Below are 19065 nucleotides of genomic sequence, written 5' to 3' on the forward strand. Positions count from 1 at the left end.
TATTTGTTCAAGAAATATTTTTGCATTGGTCAACCACCCGATGGTGAAGACCTATTACTCTTTTCAAAGGAGATTTACTGATAATGTGGTAAAAAGTTAAAAATGTAACCCAGATTGCTCAAGGCAATATGCTCAGACCTCAAAATGTCATTAGAAATACTTTATTAAAGGGCTCCTGGGTGGCTCAGTTGTTAAGCGTGTGCCTTCGGCTCAGGTCATGATCCCGGGGTCCTGGGATCAAGCCCACATCGGGCTCCCTGCTCTGCGAGAGGCCTGCTTCTGCCTCTCCCACTCCCCCTGTTTGTGTTCCCTCTCTGGCTATCTCTCTCTCTGTCAAGTAAATAAATATAATCTTTTTTAAAAAATACTTTATTAAGTACAGCAAAAGTGTACAAACTTCAAGGAGCAGACACTCCCCTCTGCTAACTTCACAAAAATAATCCTCTTCCAGGGTCGGACACGAATAGTAATGGTTATAATTTTTAGCACCTACTGTGTGCCAAGCACTCTTTAAGTATTTCAGGACTAAAACAAGCCTAGCAACTTCCTACTGAGAATCAGAATTCTCATCAATAAACAACTAAGACTTGGAAGTCTCCAATCTATTCCACTTTACCACTGACCTGACCTCTGTATAACCTAACTCAGATCACAAAAAACCTGTCCTGAGTTTCCTTATTTTAAAACAACTCGTGTGAGACCAAGGTCTTCTACCTATCACATGTAAGTAGTGCAGTTGCTGGCAAACACTGAAGAACTTCTTGCAGTCAAGCAGTCAAGCGGATGTCATTAATGTCGCTGTCTTTGTGGTGTGGTGACCACTTCAAATATCGCAGAGTGGCCTTCCCACATCTATCCATGGAGTCCACTGGTTTTAGGATTGCCCAGTCTGCTGGCCAAGCCCATTAGTTGGCTGCGGCTACCATAACAAAATATCACAAACAAGTAACTTAAACTATAGAAATGTATTGTCTCACAGTGCTGGAGGCTAGAGCGGAGATCAAGGTATCAGCAGGTCGGTTCCTTATGACGCTTCAAGGGAAGGATTTGTTCCAGGCTTCTCTCCTTGCTCAAACACAGCCATCACTCTGGGTCTCTACATTGTCTTCCCTCTGTGTGTAATCATCCCCAAACTTCCCTTTCTGGAGGGACACCCCCAGTTAGTCATTGGATTAGGGTTCTAGTGATCCCTTTTACCTCTTTATAGTCACATTCTGAGATACTATGAGTTAGGACTGAAACAAATGAATGCAGAGTGGGGAAGGACACAATTGAACCCTTACACTAAGTTTCACCAAGTAGTACTTCATGAGGCCTTCCATATGCCAACAGTTTTTAATGCTTCACCATAACCAGAGGGCCCAAGCTTATGGCATGATTTAGATATTAAAATGATACTCTAAGTAGGGCACATGGTGTGATGAGCACTGGGTGTTACACACAACTGATAAATCATTGAACACTACATCTAAAACTAATTATGTACTATATGTTGGTTAATTGAATTTTAATTTAAAAAATATATATGTTCTTATGAAGGGCCCAGAAACACCAAAGTCCTATCCTCCATGGATCTTCTAGGCGCCACAAAGTCACAAATGGGACAATCACAAGTGTGCCTGACACCCCAACGCAAGGCATATGGTAACATCAGTTTGGAAGTCAAGGGCTAGGTAGGGGTTGAGATTAAATCCAGGTCTGATTTCTAGCTTCTGAGCCGCTGGGCCTCCCCAGCATCCATGCATTACTTCCTGGGCCTAGTTTAAGGACTCTGGCCCTCTTACCAAGTGAAAGATGAGGGAGCATGTACAGTTACTGTGCCCGCTGGGAAATACGCAGCATTCACTGCCCTAGAATCTGACTAAAAAGACTAGAATTTCTTCCTCTTAGGGAAGATAAGGAATTTCCTCTCCTCCTATAAAGAGGGAGAGAAGTAGGTTGCCACATGCCATTGCCAGCCTCCCACATGATGCTGTGTGATTACCTGTGAAGACATGCTATGTCCCCCTGACCCCAAAACCACCCACGACGTGGTCCAGAATTTTGACTTGTTCATGTTAACCAAGGCTGGGTGCTTATGCTGGAGTTCAGCCAAACTGAAATCATCTCAGAGTCTAGAAAATATGACACCTGTGTCACATGGGATCCCCAAGCAGGTGAAGTGACAGCCACGACTTATGTGCTAATCAAAGAGATAGCACATAAGAGATAGCACATAATAATGGCCACAGTGCTTCCCATGATCACAGATGCGAATATCCAAGGGCAATAAACATGATTTACCCTGATGCACTATTACAGGAATAAATTCTAGCTGCATTTTCCTGATTGGGATCTCACTAGAATGACTGCCAGTACATGCCTTCCTCTTGAAGGGTCAAGTAGACAGAAACCCTCATCAGATGGGATCTCACATATTTTGAGTTTCTTTTTTAATTGAATTATATAAGATCTTAACTCTTTATCTGCAAAGGGAGAGAAATAAACTATACACATTTTGCTAGGGATGGAAGTGAATCACTTTTGGGGGGCCATATTTTAAATCTGGACTGAGATGCTGCATCTTTTCTACTCCAGAGTACAAATTAAATGTGAAGGAGGAAAAATCAGTGGGATGAAGTGCTGCCTTCTCCTATTAATAGACTACAAAGAGGGCCCCCTGGGAGATAAGCAAGGCTGCAGAGTGTTAAGTCTTGCCGGAAAAAGGAAATGCAGAATGATACCATCTCTGTAGGAATGGAAAGACATTGTGTTAGCAAAAGAGTACATGACCCAATTCACAGGGCCTGAGTCCACACCCCAGATAGCCTAAAGTACTAAACTTGTCTGAGCCTCAGTTTCCTCATCTGTACAACGTGGGTAACTGCAACACATCAGTTGTGGGAGCCACATAATAGAAAATTGAAATAACAGAGGCTTAAACAAGAAGTGGGTTGTGCTCCCCATTAAAAGAAGAGCAGACAGGCAGTCCAGGGCTGACATGGCAGCTCCAGGACATCCCAGGGCCCCGGGCTCCTTCACACCAAGGCCAGCTTCACGGGTATGGAACTTATGCTGTCTCACGGAGCCCCATGCCAAGAAGGGCTTGGCACTGGGGTTAATGCTCGGCTGCAGGCATTTTTTCATTATTAGTAACTATTGAACAAGGGCCCCTCACTTTCCCTTTGTATTGCTCCCTGCAAACGAGGTAGGTAGCCCGTCTTATTCACGCTTTGTGGCCTTCCATCATTTCCGTATGCAAGAGCATCCTCCTCCAGCTTTAACCTCCAAATTCCAGGCAGGAATGTTCTGCTCAGTAACTGCTACCCACATCCCAGCAGCCAGAAATTATTCCCACAGCTACTCTTACCCACAGAGGGAGTCTAGGAAATAGCTTCTCCTAGGCATGTTGCCTTCCCCAACAAAAACCAGTAGGAACATAAACTATTAGCCCTTGACACAAAAATCAAATAAAATAGATCATGGATATGATACAACACATGCTAATTTAGTTGCTCAAATAACAGAAAGCAGGATAAAGCACAGATTATTTAGTATAACTATACAACTGAAAATGTTGACTATGATTAGGGATAATATAAAGACAAGGCAGACAATAATTTTGAAGTATTTCAATCATTCATATGCACATTGTGAGAATTCTATAATTATATGAGTTTTAAGTAAAAATAAATTACTAACAAATATGAATTGACCTCAAGCTTAAAACATACTGTACTTCTGTAAAGAATTCACAATCTAGTAGAGAAATAAGATGCCACTGAAGGCAAAGCTACATTCCAAATGAGAAATCACACCAAGTGCTGTAGTAGAAATGAATAACTGCTTCATGGTCCAATTTATTTTAGGAAAGGTGATTCCTATGTGAAACTCCAGAATCAGTAACAGAAGATTTCTGGCCAAGTGCAGGACACTTAAAATTATCATGAGGGGCCCCTGGGTGGCTCAGTCAGTTAAGCATCTGACTTGGGCTTGGGATCCTAGAATCGAGCCCCCAAATTGGGCTCTTTGCTCAGCAGGGAGTCTGCTTCTCCCTCTGCCCCTGCCTCCCACTCATGCTCTCTCTTTTTGTCTGAAATAAATAAAATATTTTTTAAGTGAATAAATAAGTAATCACAAGAGATTCCAGGAAGGCATTCATTTATGTGATCTGAGCACATCACTATTTAGAAGGAAGTAGGTGACTTCTTTTTTCCATTCCTGTCGAAAAGGCTTTTCCTGTCCAAAATGGTTTTGGAAAAGATGAAGTGCTATATAAGATAACTGCTAATGGGTGGATGTCCATCTTTTCAAACAACACTTACATCTTGTTACTTTCCAAACCAGAAATCTCCAATGGCTTTTTTTTTTTTAAGATTTATTTGTTTACTTATTTTAGAGACAGAGAGAGAGCATGTGAGTGGGGGGAGCGGCAGAGGGAGAGATTCTCAAGCAGACTCACTGCTGATAGCAGAGCTTGACTTAGGGCTCAATCCCACAACCCATGAGATCATGACCTGAGCCAAAACCAAGAGTCAGATGCCTAACAAACTGAGCCACTGAGGTGTCTTCTTAATATCATTTTCATCAAGTCTAAAACCCATCACCTACCTCCTACCACTCAAGGCCTGTCTTACCAAGCCCCATCCTGGGAACCCCAACTTACTTCTTTCCTTAATCCTCCAGGGACTTTCCACAATAAGTAATAACAATAGCTAATGTGAAAGATGCATGTGAATACCACCTTTCAGAACTGGAGATGCAACCAAAGCTGTGTTTAGATGAAAATTCATGTCCTTATACAATTGTATTAAACAAAAATAAAAGTGAATGCATTCAACGTACTGTTCATGAAGGTAGAAAGAGAATAATAAAAATAAAGTTGAAATTGGTAATTTCAGAAACAAAAAAAAAGAGTAGGACTAATAAATAAAATGAAAGCTGGCTCTCTGAAAACATACTTCTGCCTAAAGGCAAGAGAAAGAAACGTCAAAAGCACACAACAGGAGGAATGATGATGGGAAATATCAACAGAGACTGGAAATTAAAAGAATCAAAGGGTTCCTTTGCTGAAATCCATGCCGATGCATTTGAAAATGTGAATGAGATAATCCAAGTCTAGAAAAACACGATTTACCGGGGTGTCTGGGTAGGACATTCTGTTAAGGGCTGACTCTTGATTTGAGCTCAGGTCATGATCAGGGTTGAGAGATCCAGCTCTGCATGAGGCTCCATTTCAGTACAGAATCTGCATGAGATTCTCTCTCCCTCTCCCTCTGCCCCTCCCACTCATGTTCTCTCTCTAAAATAAATAAATCTATAAAAAAAAGATAATTTACTAATCTAATTCTAGAAGAGAAAGAAAATCTTAAAAGAGGAATTTATATAAGAGACAGAGAAAATTACAGATCTTATGAATATTGATGCAAAAATCCTAAATAAAATATAGTAGATGGAATGTATGAAGACCAACTGGAATTAGTACGGGAGTAAAAGTTTGATTCAATGTGAAATTTATTAACATGATTCATGATTTTGGTAAGCTATAGGGAAAATATAACCAGCTCCATAGATACTGAAAAATCAGCTACCATTATTTAACCTGCAGTATTGAATTTTTAAAAGAAGTCTTAATGGAACAGAAACTGATGAACATGATTTTTTTTTTTTAAAGATGTCAGTCTTAGACCAAAAAGCTGCATGGGCTTAATAAGGAAACCCTAGAAACTCTGACTGAAGCCAGAAAAAAACTCAGGCTGGTACTATTTCCATTAACTATCACTGCTCTGGAGGAACGATCTAAAGCAACCAGACATGGCACACCTGGGTGGCATAGCTGGTGGGGCACCGGACTCTTGGTTTCAGCTTAGGACATGATCTCAGGTTATTGAGTTTGAGCTCCATGTCAAGCCCTGGGCTCAGCACAGAGTCAAAGTAAAGATTCTCTCTCCTTCTCCCTCTGCCCCTTACCCATGTGCTTGCTCGCTCTCTCTCAAAAATAAATAAATCTTTAAAAATAAAATAAACAGGGGAGACTGGGTGGCTCAGTGAATTAAGCCTCTGCCTTTAGCTCAGGTCATGATCTCAGGGTCCTGGGATCGAGCCCCATGTCAGGCTCTCTGTTCAGTAGAGAGCCTGCTTCCCCATCTCTCTCTGCCTGCCTCTCTACCTACCTGCGATCTCTCTTTCTCTGTCAAATAAATAAATAAAATCTTTAAAAATAAATAAACAACCAGACGAAAAAGAAACCAGAGGAATAAATATTGTAAATGAGGAGGCAAGGCTTTCCTACGTGTAGATTATATGATAGAGTATTTGGAAAATCAAGACAATCGATTACAAACAAAACCACTAGAAATAAGAAAACACATTAAGCTAGCAAGCTGTGAGATTAATATACAGAAACCAAAAGTCTCCATACAAACTAATGGAAAATATAATGAAAGAAAAGGCTTCATGTATATTGGCAACAAATGGATAAAAATATCTAGGAAGAAATGTAACAAAACCAATTTGACAACAATCTTTAAATGTTCTTGCAGGACAAAGATGTAGAACAGAACAAAAATAGAAGAACTGACTATATTCTTAGAGAGTAAGATTCAAAATCATCTTTTCCTAAGTTAACTTATAAACTTAACATGAGCATGAAATAATATCCAACAGGAAGGATTTTTGTTGTTTGCCATTTATTATTGCTGTTGTTACTTACTGAAAACCACATTTAAAGAATCGGTAAATGCTGATAGGAAAGAGATCTCTGGAAAGAAGGATCTGCGAGGGAAAAACAGTCCTGCTTGATTCTCAGCTATGCTCAGAATGTGAACAGATGGTTCCTGGCATAAACAGTCAACAAACCAGCCAGACGGAAGAGTAAGCCCAAGGATAGAGGCAGGTGCGTGCAAGACGTTAGCACGTAAAGGTGGTATTTCAAAGCAGTGGGGAATATAAGGATAATTTAATAAATGGTGTCAGTATAAATCAGCAGCCATCTGGGAAAAAGGGAGAACATTTTCTCATAATATGTGCCAGGATAAATTCTACACGGCTCTAAGATTTAAATGTGGGAAGTGAAAGAACCAAACTTCTAGGAGAAATAAGGGAAAATTCATAGCATCTCAGAGTGGGAAAGGTATTTATAACATGACTTGAAAGTCCTGATGGCATGAAAGAAAATGACAAGTTAACAATGTCAAAATAAAAATATCTGCATGAATAAAACACCATAAATGAGAAAAATGGCAAACATGGGGAAATGTTTGTATCTCATATAACAGAAAAAGGGCTAATTTCCATAAAATATACACTATCTGTAAATTGAAAATGGAAAGTGCAGAAAAATTTTAAAATGTGCAAAGGGTATGAAGAGCCAAAACAGAAAAACAAATGGCCTTTACACATGTGAAAAATGCTCACACTCACTCATTTTTTTTTTTAAAGACAAACTAAAACTGCACTAAAACACCATTTCTCCCATCTATAGGCAAAAATGAAAAGTTTAATACCAGAGTGTGTTGGCAAGGCTATGGGGAAACTGTTGATTCATTTGTTTCTGTTGGAAGTAGAAATCGATATGTTGCCTATGTAGGACAGTTTGGCAGTATCTATTAAAATTACAAATGCATGAATCATTTTTCTAGGAATGTACTTTACAAGTAAGTTTTCATGCATGCGGCATGAATGAGGATTTTGCTTTGTTTGTAACAGTAAAACACTGGATATGACATATATGTGTATCATTGGAGAATAATTAAATTATAACTAATTAAATTATGACCCATTCATGCAGCTATAAAAATTTCTATGCAGCTGCGAAAAAGAAATGAGCAAGCTCTTCAGCTATTGATACAAAATATGTCTAAGATATGTTAAGTAGAAAAAGGCAACATGTAGGTCAAGGTATATTGTATGCTATCATTTATCTTTAAAAAAAAAGAAATTAATTATAATAGTTTAATGTGTGGGGATGGGGAATGGGAAGTGGAATCATGTGGCCAAGAATACATAGAAGACATTTCAACAATCCATTTCTATATTTTTAGTGTTTGAACTACGTAACTATGTGTATTATCTTCAAACATTAAATACAAAACAATAACTAACATTAAGTGTTTATTATATGCCAAGCACATTGAAATGACCTGAGAAATACCTGTCTGGGGTTGGAGTTTCCACCTGTGAATAGAACTGAAAAGCAGATCAAAGATTCTAGGAGTCCTTGAGTGTTCTCCAAACTAGGATTCAAAGCAGAACAGTGGGAGCCACCCAAGGCTTTTAAGAGTATGTATTTAAGGGGATTACATAGGATGGTTTGGAGTAAGAACAATGTGAGACAGGTCAGCTGGTTCTGAAGTTATTACCCAAACATTAGGGAGCAATTATGTTTGGGCTATAGGCAATAGGCAGGGTAGCTACTGTGGAAATGCAGAAGGTCTAAGTGCCCAGACAGTGAAGGGTGGACAGGACATGACCAGCAGAGGGGGCAGGCTGGGCTCTCCAGGAGGACAAATAAGATGAATGTGGGTGGAAAGGAACAGGGAAGGTTCAGGGATGATGGAAGACCTGGTCCTGCAAGTTTGCCCGGGGTGAAGGGTGCAGGCTCCACAGAAAGGAGGCCAGAGCTAAAATCTCAAAACTACATCATCTGTTTGTGCCTGCATTTTCCCATCTGCAAAATGGGGATAAGAGTACTACCTACCCCATACGGCCGACAGGACTAAATAAGATCATATGCATAAAGTACTTTATACAGTAGCCAAGGCACAGCTGGTGTTGAATAAATGCTAGTTTTCTCTGGAACATCAAATTCAGATTATTTCCCATGAATTCATTTGTTACATTATTTGTTTCCCATAAATTCAAGTTAAGTATGCTAAAAAAATTCGGGAGCGCCTGGGTGGCTCAGTGGGTTAAAGCCTCTGCCTTCGGCTCAGAACATGATCTCAGGACCCTGGGATCGAGCCCCGAATCAGGCTCTCTGCTTCCTCCTCTCTCTCTCTTTGCCTGCCTCTCTGCCTACTTGTGATCTCTGTCTATCAAATAAATAAAATCTTAAAAAAAAAAAAGTTGAAAAATTCAGACTCACAGAGGACATTTTCCAATTTCTCAAAGTAATTTTTTACTATTTGAACAGAGGAGCTTTTCAGAAATGTAACCTATGCAGCTCAAGCCCTTCATGGACGCAGTTCCATATTGCAAATCCTATAAGATGACCTGATTTCACTTCCGTTAGGCAACAAAGGCCAGTGACCGCATATTTAAGTAAGTAATCCTCCCCTGAATTATCTTTCATGTTTTTTCTTACAGTGAAACCTGCACACTAACGTCAGATATAATGTGACAGCAGTTTAGCACCTCAGTAATTACAAGATGATGTCTTCTTAGAGAAAAAAATATCGTATTTCAATGAACCTATTTTTTTAAGCCCAAGAAAAGCACAGAGAAAAAAAATGTAAAATATATAGGATATTAAAATGTTATAAATAATAAGCTGGGAAGAAGTTGACAAATTTACATGTGAATTCTAAAAAGCATTAACTCAACATATTCTCTGCATTTTATGATTCTCCCTAAATTCTTCACATACTTTTAATCCATTTACATAATTGAAATAGGTTGCAAGGAGCACTCACTCATAAAACTGGCAGGAGAGGTGTCCAAAGTTCTTTATTCACGTCCCTTAACAGTACATACTCTAAATCACTTGGACTTTGTTTCCATATATGGCCATATAATTCAAGTTGACTGTGTTATGACTAGGGAAGAGAAAGAAAAATGAGGAAGCTATTTTAAGAGATGAAAAACTTTCAATTTGCTTTAAAATCAAGGCGTGTCTCCAGTCCTGTGGGGAAGTGTTTTGACATCACTGGTTGGGACAAGACCAAGGGTCTGGATTACAGCAAATCCATCCTTAGGACACTTGTTTCCCTTCTTGCTTCTTCCTTCCTACAATCTTGCATTCTGTGCTCAGATCTAATGGGAAGGGAAAATATTCTGGGTTGAGAACTAAAGTCTGATCCCAGCTACACATACTGCTTTAGCGGGTACCAAGCATCTTTATATCTTGGTCCACTGGGATAAAAATTGTTTTTCTTCCATAGGTACAATTTACATACAATAAGCAATATCCAATAAAATTTACACTGTAATTAATTTTGCCTTATATATAAATTCATGAAAACATCACCACTGTCAAAATATGGAACACATTTTGGTCTAATTCGTCCCGGTGGGTATGTAGTGATACCTCACTGTGCTTCTAATTTGCACCCTCCCTTCGCTGGTGACGTTGAGCATCTTTTCACGCGTCTACTGGTCATTTGTGAAATAGCCAATCCTGTGCCCATTTTTTTTAATGGGTTGTCTTTATTTTAAGAATTGAGTGCTAAGAGTACTTTACATATTCTAGGTATGAACCCTTTGACGGACACGTTTTACAAATATTTTCTCCCACATAAATCTTTTGACAGATACATGTTTTGCAAATATTTTCTTCCAATTGACAGGCTGTCTTTTGGTTTTGTTTCCTACCTATGTCTTCAGGGGACTAAATGCTTTTCATTTTAATGAGGTCCATTCTAATATGTCTCTCCTTTGTGCTTTTCATCTTCTGCTTAACAAATATTTTCCTTAATAGTGTCACAAAATTCTTTTCCTGTTTTCTGCTAGAAGTTTTATAGTTTGAGATTTCATATTTTAGTTTATGACCCATTACAAGTTAATTACTGTGTGTGATATGAGGTAAGAGCCAACTCCTTTTTTTTTTCCATATGGAAAGACTGCTTTTTTATTGGCACATAACATTATATTAGTTTATTATTTAATAGATACATAACAAAATGATTCATTATCTCTATATATTATGAAATGATCTCCACAATTCTACTAACATCCATCACCACACATAGTCACAAAAATTTTTGTTATGAGAACTTTTAAGATCTACACTCTAATGCACTTTCTTTTTTTTTTTTTTTAAGATTTTATTTATTTATTTGACAGAGAGAGGTCACAAGTAGACAGAGAGGCAGGCAGAGAGAGAGAGAGGGAAGCAGGCTCCCTGCTGAGCAGAAAGCCCAATGTGGGACTTGATCCCAGGACCCCGGGATCATGACCTGAGCTGAAGACAGAGGCTCAACCCACTGAGTCACCCAGGCGCCCCTCTAATGCACTTTCAAATAAAGACTTCCTTTCCCCCATTGAATTGCTGTGTGTCTTTATTAAAGAACCAATTGACTGAACATGTGTAAAGATACTTTTGGACTCTGGTTTATCAATATACCTGTCCTTTTATTTTATAGTACAGTCTTAATTATTGGAACTTTATAGGAAGTCCTGCAACTTTATTCTGCTTCTAAAAAATTATTTGGGCCAGTCACCTAGGTGGCTCAGTCCTTAAGCATCTGTCTTCCGCTCAGGTCATGATCCCGGATTCCTGGGATAGAGCCCCCACATTGGGCTCTTTGCTGGGCAGGAAGCCTGCTTCTCCCTCTCCCACTCCACCTGCTTGTGTTCCCTCTCTCACTGCATCTCTTCCTCTGTCAAATAAATAAAATCTTTTAAAAAAAATAATTTGGGTAATTCAAAGCCCTTTGCATCCATAGAAATATTAAAATAATTTTATAAACTTCTAGAGATTTTTATCAGGATTGAATTAAATGTATAGATCGATTTAGGAAGAATGGACATCTTAAAATTGAGTCTTCCAATCCATGAAGATAATATATCCTTCTACTCACTTAAGTCTTTTAAAATTTCTCCTGGTCATGTCTTGTAGTTTTCAATATGTTATCTGTTTACATTTCTTTCTAAATAGTCTGATTTGGGGACCTGTTATAAACAAAATTCCTTTTTCATTTCATTTCACAATTACTTCCTTTTAGAAAATAATAATAGAATTGATCTTATAAATTTTAGCTTTATACACTATGACTTTGCATATTCACATATTACTTCTAGTTGTTTTGCAGATCTCCAGGGTTTTCTATGCAAACAATCATGTTAGCTGCTAGTTAAGAAAAAAGCCAGTCCTCTTGTGTGTCTCCTTTACTCTTACACCTCTACCGACCTCACATTTTCAATACTGCGTGAGGGTTTTCGCCACAACAAGCAATTCTCTGTGAGGGCAGCAGAATTTCCAACATTTTAACTCAATTCTGACACTAGAGACAGCATCAGATCCTGCAGGGTAAGGGCTCAGTCCCACAAAACTGCTCCCCACTTCAAGATGTCAACTGCAAGTAGTAGTAGGTCCCCAGGTTGACCACAATTCTGCCTGACTTAGCTACAAATCATGGTGTCCATGGCCTCTTCTCCTTTGGATTCTACTGACTGGCTGGAGTGGCTCATAGAATGCAGGGAAACAGTAACTTTTATGTGAACCGGTTTACTGAAGGATAAGATGAGGGACACAGATGAACAGCCAGACGAAAAGGCATCGAAGGTGAGGCCAGGAGGATGCAAAGTACAGAAACTTTTGGGCCCATGGAGTTGGCCTGGGCTACCATCCCAGTATGTAGACGTGTTCACCAACCTAGAAGCTCTCTGAATCCTATATTTTGGGAATTTGGATGGAGGTTTCCTCACACAGATCTGATCAATCATTAACTCTATCTCTAGCCCTCCTCCCTTCACAAGAGAATGGGGTGGGGTTAAATACGGCTGAAAATTTCAAGCTTCTAATCATAGCTTGGTCTTTCCTGTGATCAGTCCTTATCAAGGAGCCCAGCTGGAGTCACCTCATTAGAATAAAAAACATTCCTATCACGCAGGAAATTACAAGGGTTTCAAGAGCCCTGTGTCAGGAACCAGGTTCAAAGACCGAATATTAGAACAAAAGATGCTCCTAGTTCTAATACCACTTAGGAAATTGCATGGGTGCCAAGAACTGGGAACAGAAACCAATATATATTTTTTCCTATTATTTTACACTGAAAATGATGACAACTTTGCTTCCTCCTTTTCAATCTTTATCGTCTTATTTCTTTTTCTTCCTCTATTGCAATGGTTAGGACCTCCAAATCAATGTTGAATAAAAGTGACAAAACTGAACACATTGCCTTGTTCTTGATTCTAATAGAAAATAATTTAATATTTCAACATAAACATGTGATGTTAGCCAGAGGTTTTTCATAGATGGTCTTAATAAGTTGAAATAGGTACCTTATATTCTTTGTATGGTAAGAATTGTTCTTGTGAATGGATGTTGAATTTTGTCATATTTTTTCTTCTCTGTATTAAAATGATCATATGGTTTTCTCCTTTATTTTATTTTATTAATAGAGCAAAACATTGGTTTTCTAATATTAAGACAACTTTGAGAGAGGAATGACATCAGCAAGATAGTGGAACAGGAGTTTTCAGCACTTATACCCTCACAGAAATATTACTTAGAACAACTCTCCTTGCACAAAAATACCTTTACGAAGACTAAAGACTCCGGGTAAGAGATTACAGCACTTAGATGGAACACAGGAATAAGCAAAGATACAATGAAGGGGTGCCTGGGTGGCTCAGTGTGCTAAAGCTCTGCCTTCAGCTCAGGTCATGATCCCAGGGTCCTGGGATCAAGCCCCAAATCAGGCTCTCTGCTCAGCGGGGAGCCTGCTTCCTCCTCTCTCTCTCTTTGCCTGCCTCTCTGCCTTCTTGTGATCTCTGTCTGTCAAATAAATAAACAAAACCTTAAAAAAAAAAAAAAAAAAGAAAGAAAGAAAGAAAGAAAAGAAAAGATAAGATACACTGAAGTAGGCAGCAAAGATACCTTCACATTATTCCTGTCACCATTCCCCCAAGACCCAGCTGCCCAGTTTGGAGAAAAACAAAAAAGTGTTGCAAAGTGTTGATTTGTCTTCTATCTTCTTTAAAAAAAAAAAAAAAGTGACATTATCAGGCCTGAAGTATTCTTTATAGGAAGGTTTTTGATAGTTACAGTTACTGTAGTTTAATGGTTATGGAGCTATTCAGATTTTCTGCTCCATCTTGGGCCAATTTGGTAAGTTATATTTTTCAAATTTTTCAATTCATCAAAATTATTGTTTGCTGGAATCAAGTTGTTCATAATCAAGTTGTTCTTATCATCCTTTTAATATATGCAGGATTTGTAGTGATAACCCTTCTTTTAATCATGATATTGGTAACTTGTGTTCTGTATCTCTCTCTCTCCTTTTCTTTTCATCAACCTAACTCAGGGTTTATGAGTTATATTGACCTTTTCAATAAACAAGCTTCCAGCTGTTAATTTCCTTTATCGGTTTATCTGTTCCATTTAATCAACTTCTTCTCTGATCTTCTTTTTTTCCTTCTAACTTGTTTGATTTGCTTTGCTCTTCTTTCCTGAGCTCCTTTTTTTTTTTAAAAAAATTTGATTATTTATTTTAGATAGGGTGGGGGCCGGGGAGAGAATCTTGAAGCTAAAACTTGGAAAAAATCTCAAGATGTCCTTGAGAGAATAAATTGTGGAATATTATTAAGACTAAAAAGAACTGAGCTATGAAAACCTGAAATGACATGGAGGAACTTTACATGTATATTGCTAAGTGAAAGAAGCCAATCTGAAAAGACTACATACTGCATGATTCCAAGTATATGACCTTCTGGAAGACAAAAGTATGGAGAGAGTGAAGGGATCAGCGATTGCCAGACAGTGGAGGTTGGAGCTGGGGGAGGATAAGTACACATAGCACAGAGAATTTCTAGGGCAGTGAAAATACTCTGACACCTAATGATGGATACATGCCATTATACATTTGTCCAAATTCATAGAATCAGCAAGAGTGAACCAGAATGTAAACTATGGACTTTGGGTGATGTGACAATGTAGGTTGATCAGTTGTAAGAAATGTACCACTCTGGTTGGGAATATTGATAATGGGAAGGCTGTGTGTTGTGGGGGGCCAAGATATGTGGACATTTCCAGCCCCCTCTCTCAATTTTACCCTGAACCTTAAATTTCTCTAAAAAAAAAAATAACATCTAAGTAAAAATAATTAATTTTAAAAATCAGTTACATCAAGATGATTGATCTACAGATTATCTATGTCTTTACTGATACTTTGTCTAGTTATTATATCAATCACTCTGTAAGAGATGTTAAAGTTTCCCACTATGATTATGATAACATTTCATCAATTTTTGTTTCTTTTATTTAGAGTCTGTTTTAGATGCATACACATTTATGATTGTTATATCATCCTGACTTGTAGGGTTATTCATTATGTAATGTGCCTACTTATTTCCGTAATACTATGTTCGGAAGTCTACTTTAACTGATATTAATATAGCCACCTCATCTTCTTACCTTTTCTGCATAATATTTATTTTTCTATCCATTTTATGTTCAATCTTTTTTGTGTCTATATGTGTGTTTGTTTGCTCCATGCTGGGCATGGAGCCCAATGCAGGCTGAACTCACAATCCTGAGATCAAGACCTGAGCTGGGATCAAGAGTTGGACACTTCACCAACTGAGCCACCCGGGAGCCCCTGTCTTTATGTGTTTCTTATTTAATAGGTTATATTTTTCAGTTCTAAAATTTCTACTTTATACATTTTCAATTTCTCTTATGCAATATCCTGTCTTCTCATTTATTAGGAGCATTTTTTTTTACCCCACTGAACAGAATTATAATAGCTGCTTTAAAATTCTTGATTGTCTTCTTTCTTGAAAATATGTCACATTTTCCTGTTTCTTCATATTCTGAATAGTTTGGGATTATATCTTGGATACTGTGAATGTTACAGCATCAAAACTGACTTCTGTGGCATTGGTCCCATTGTTAAAATTTCTTTCTTTCTAACAGGCAATTGGCTTGGTTAGACTCAAAGACTGACTCACCTGTGGTGGGTAGTGATTAAATCTCAGTTCACTACTCTAAACCTCAGCTGCAAGCAGCTGTGAGTCTGCCTTGTACATGTGTGGTGTGTGGGCCAGCTAGAGACTTGGATAGAGTCCCAATACAGATTCCAGGTCACTCCTTCTCTGGGTGATCCCCCACTCTCTCCTGGTTGTGCTCCATCCTCTGATTTGTCAGGCCAGAAACATGACAAGCTTTCTATTGGAATTTTAGTCACCTACACAATCTTTGCAACCATGACTTGTTCGCTGGCCAAAGCTGAGTACCAGGAAACTCTCCTCCCCCAGGTTTCAACTCCCCCATCTGCTTTTGTTCACTCTCCAGAGCCCTTGGGGAGTTGTTGTTTTATCTGTCTAGAGTTTATGGTTACAGTTTCTGAAAGCGTTGGCCTATTAGGAGGCTGCTCCACCGGGACACTGGTACGTTTCTTCTTCAACACTGCATATGCATTAGCTAGTATGACATGGACTGGTGACCCTGGTCCCCATTAGATTTATTAAAAGGATAAAATGTAATCAGATCTTGGAAAAATCTTTTGGCACATTAAGTGTACTTGTTAAGTAAAACAGGCATTTAGACATATATAGAAACTGGCCATTTTCAAAGATGTAAATATGGCCCAAACAAATGTTAAGAAAAATATATTGAAGTCTTAAGGAACCAGAAACATGGATGGGGGGAGATGCTCACTGTAGGGTGACGGGGAGGCCCACTTGTCATTTCGTTCATGACCTTAATTATTTTTATCCATGAATCCATAGCAAAAAGTGATAAGGTTTTCACTGTGGTTGGAAATGAGAAAATGTGTGGCTTGGTTTCTGGCAAATTTGTAGGTGGTGTGACACTTGAGTTGTATACACTTAGTTCCTAAGAAAAATTGTATATGACAAGACACAGACGTCTAAATCCAAAGTGTGAAAAGACAACAAACATGCACAGGTCTTAGAGTACACGGAGATGCATGCTACCTGAATCTGCTCCTTTCAGGATATTTAATTTACAAAGCAAGTTCAGTAACACCTTTAAAGACAGAAATGGTCCATTCAACAAACATCATGGCAGATCCAAGCATCAAAGTAATCTATAAATATATACGTCCCCTCTCAAACCGCTAAACTGGAGTGGCTAAACCTAGCAGTTCTTGCCTAAGAATTTTCACAGGTGTTCATTTGCATGTGTAAGATTCCCTTTGCTACGTAAGCTTTTAAACAAGTTGAGCCAGGTTTCAAGTCTAATTTGTAAACACTGGTGTCTGACTAACCATTCTCATAGCAGAGATCATAATTGTTCTACATTTCCCACCATTCCTAGGGATTAAAGAGTCAGAATACAGAAAGGCAAAATCTAAACTCCAATCTACTGGTCCCAGCTCATACCGAATTCCAAGGCTTAAAAAATGTCTTCCCCATCCAATTTATTCATCATGCAATGATTGGAAGACTCACCTTCCAAGTCCCACTTCACCATGTTTACCAAAACTTTCAAATCTCACCCTCTTGCCTAGCTCGTTAGAAGATGGCTATGTGGGACGCCTGGGTGGCTCAGTTGGTTGGACGACTGCCTTCGGCTCAGGTCATGATCCTGGAGTCCCGGGATCGAGTCCCGCATCGGGCTCCCAGCTCCATGGGGAGTCTGCTTCTCTCTCTGACCTTCTCCTCGTTCATGCTCTCTCTCACTGTCTCTCTCTCAAGTAAATAAATAAAATCTTAAAAAAAAAAAAAAAAAAAAAAAAAAAAAAAAAAAAAAAAAAAGAAGATGGCTATGTGCTCATGGAGTCCCTGCCAGAGTCACTGTCGTTACTCCTGGATGGGGCCCCTCAGAGCCTTGCCACAGAAGCATGGCAGGCTAGGCCCTCCATCACCTGACTCTGGCTATTTCCCCGGCCCATTGCTCCAGGAGCTCCCTGCACCCCCAGCCCTTGCCCTGCGTGCAGCTCCCACAAGCATACAGAGCATCCAACACCATACCTGTGCCTTTGTTCATGCCAATTCCTCTACCTGGACTATCTGCACAGTCCACACTCTCTTGCCTCCGCTGCTGTGCAGACACCTTATCTCGTCCACCAAGCACTTCACGGAACCCACGTCCTCTCCAAAGTAAAACTGACCCTTCCTCTTCTGAACCCCACATTTTAATGACCTTATTTTTTCATGGTTCTCTCCCCCTAATAGAGTATAACTTGTTTGAGGACAAACATGGATCACATTTCTCTTTGTATTCCCCAGTCCTAAAAGTCATCCTCACATATGTTACGTGTTCGTTACAAGTTACATGTTGTTACCAATGTCAAATGTAGTTAATGAAAGAACAGATACATCAACATGTACTCTTTAACCCAACCAGGAAAATAGGACAGTGGTTCCCTGCACAGAATTCACCTGCTTACATCTCAACTTTACACAAAACTTCCTCTGAAGTAGAATTTCTCCAACTACAACTCATCTTTCTGCCACTTCCTTCGATACTCATCAACTTCAAAGGCTCTGTGAGTCAACACTTTCACTTTGATCCTTCTCTCCTACTATAGTCTAGGTTCCCAAACCCCTTGGCAAGATACGGAAGGCATTGTCTTTCTTTAACTTCAAACATTTACTGTGCTCTTTCTTTGTACCAGGTGTTACAACTAGATAAGGGTGGGGGGGGGGTATCTCATTTAATTCTCACAACAACCTTGTGAGGTGAATACAAATATCCATGTTTTCACAGGTGAGAAAATTAAGTAACTTTCCCAAGGTCACATGGGTCATGAGAGTTGAAGGCAGCCCTTTAATATGAACCATATTCTGACCATATTCTGAAGACACATCCTTTTTCTCCACCCCAGCACAGGAGATGAGGGACAAATATTCTAGACTGGATACTGGTTTTACATCCTTCCTATAATACATCTACTATGTTTCACAGACTTAAAATACTTTTAAAGCCACAGAGTAGTTCCCATCAAAATGGGTAAAGCTTATCTTTGACAAGAGATAAAAGCAAAGAAGCTCCTGGCTGTGAACTAAAACCACATGTATGCAAAGGTAATTGTATTACTCAAGACCCCTTTTCCTCTGTCTTTAGCACAGTGGGTGCAGAAAGAGGGCAGTGGAGGGGTTTCCCCAAGGAAGGACCAGAGATTCATGGACCTTTTCACAATCTGCCAAAGACACTTCAAAAAGTGTCATTCAGATCTCAGGCCCTTTGACAAAAACAACTCTTATTTTTATGAATAGGAAGAGTTAGGGGATTTTTTT

The sequence above is a fragment of the Mustela lutreola genome, chromosome 6 (genome assembly GCF_030435805.1).
Source record: "Mustela lutreola isolate mMusLut2 chromosome 6, mMusLut2.pri, whole genome shotgun sequence".
Classification (NCBI taxonomy): domain Eukaryota; kingdom Metazoa; phylum Chordata; class Mammalia; order Carnivora; family Mustelidae; genus Mustela; species Mustela lutreola.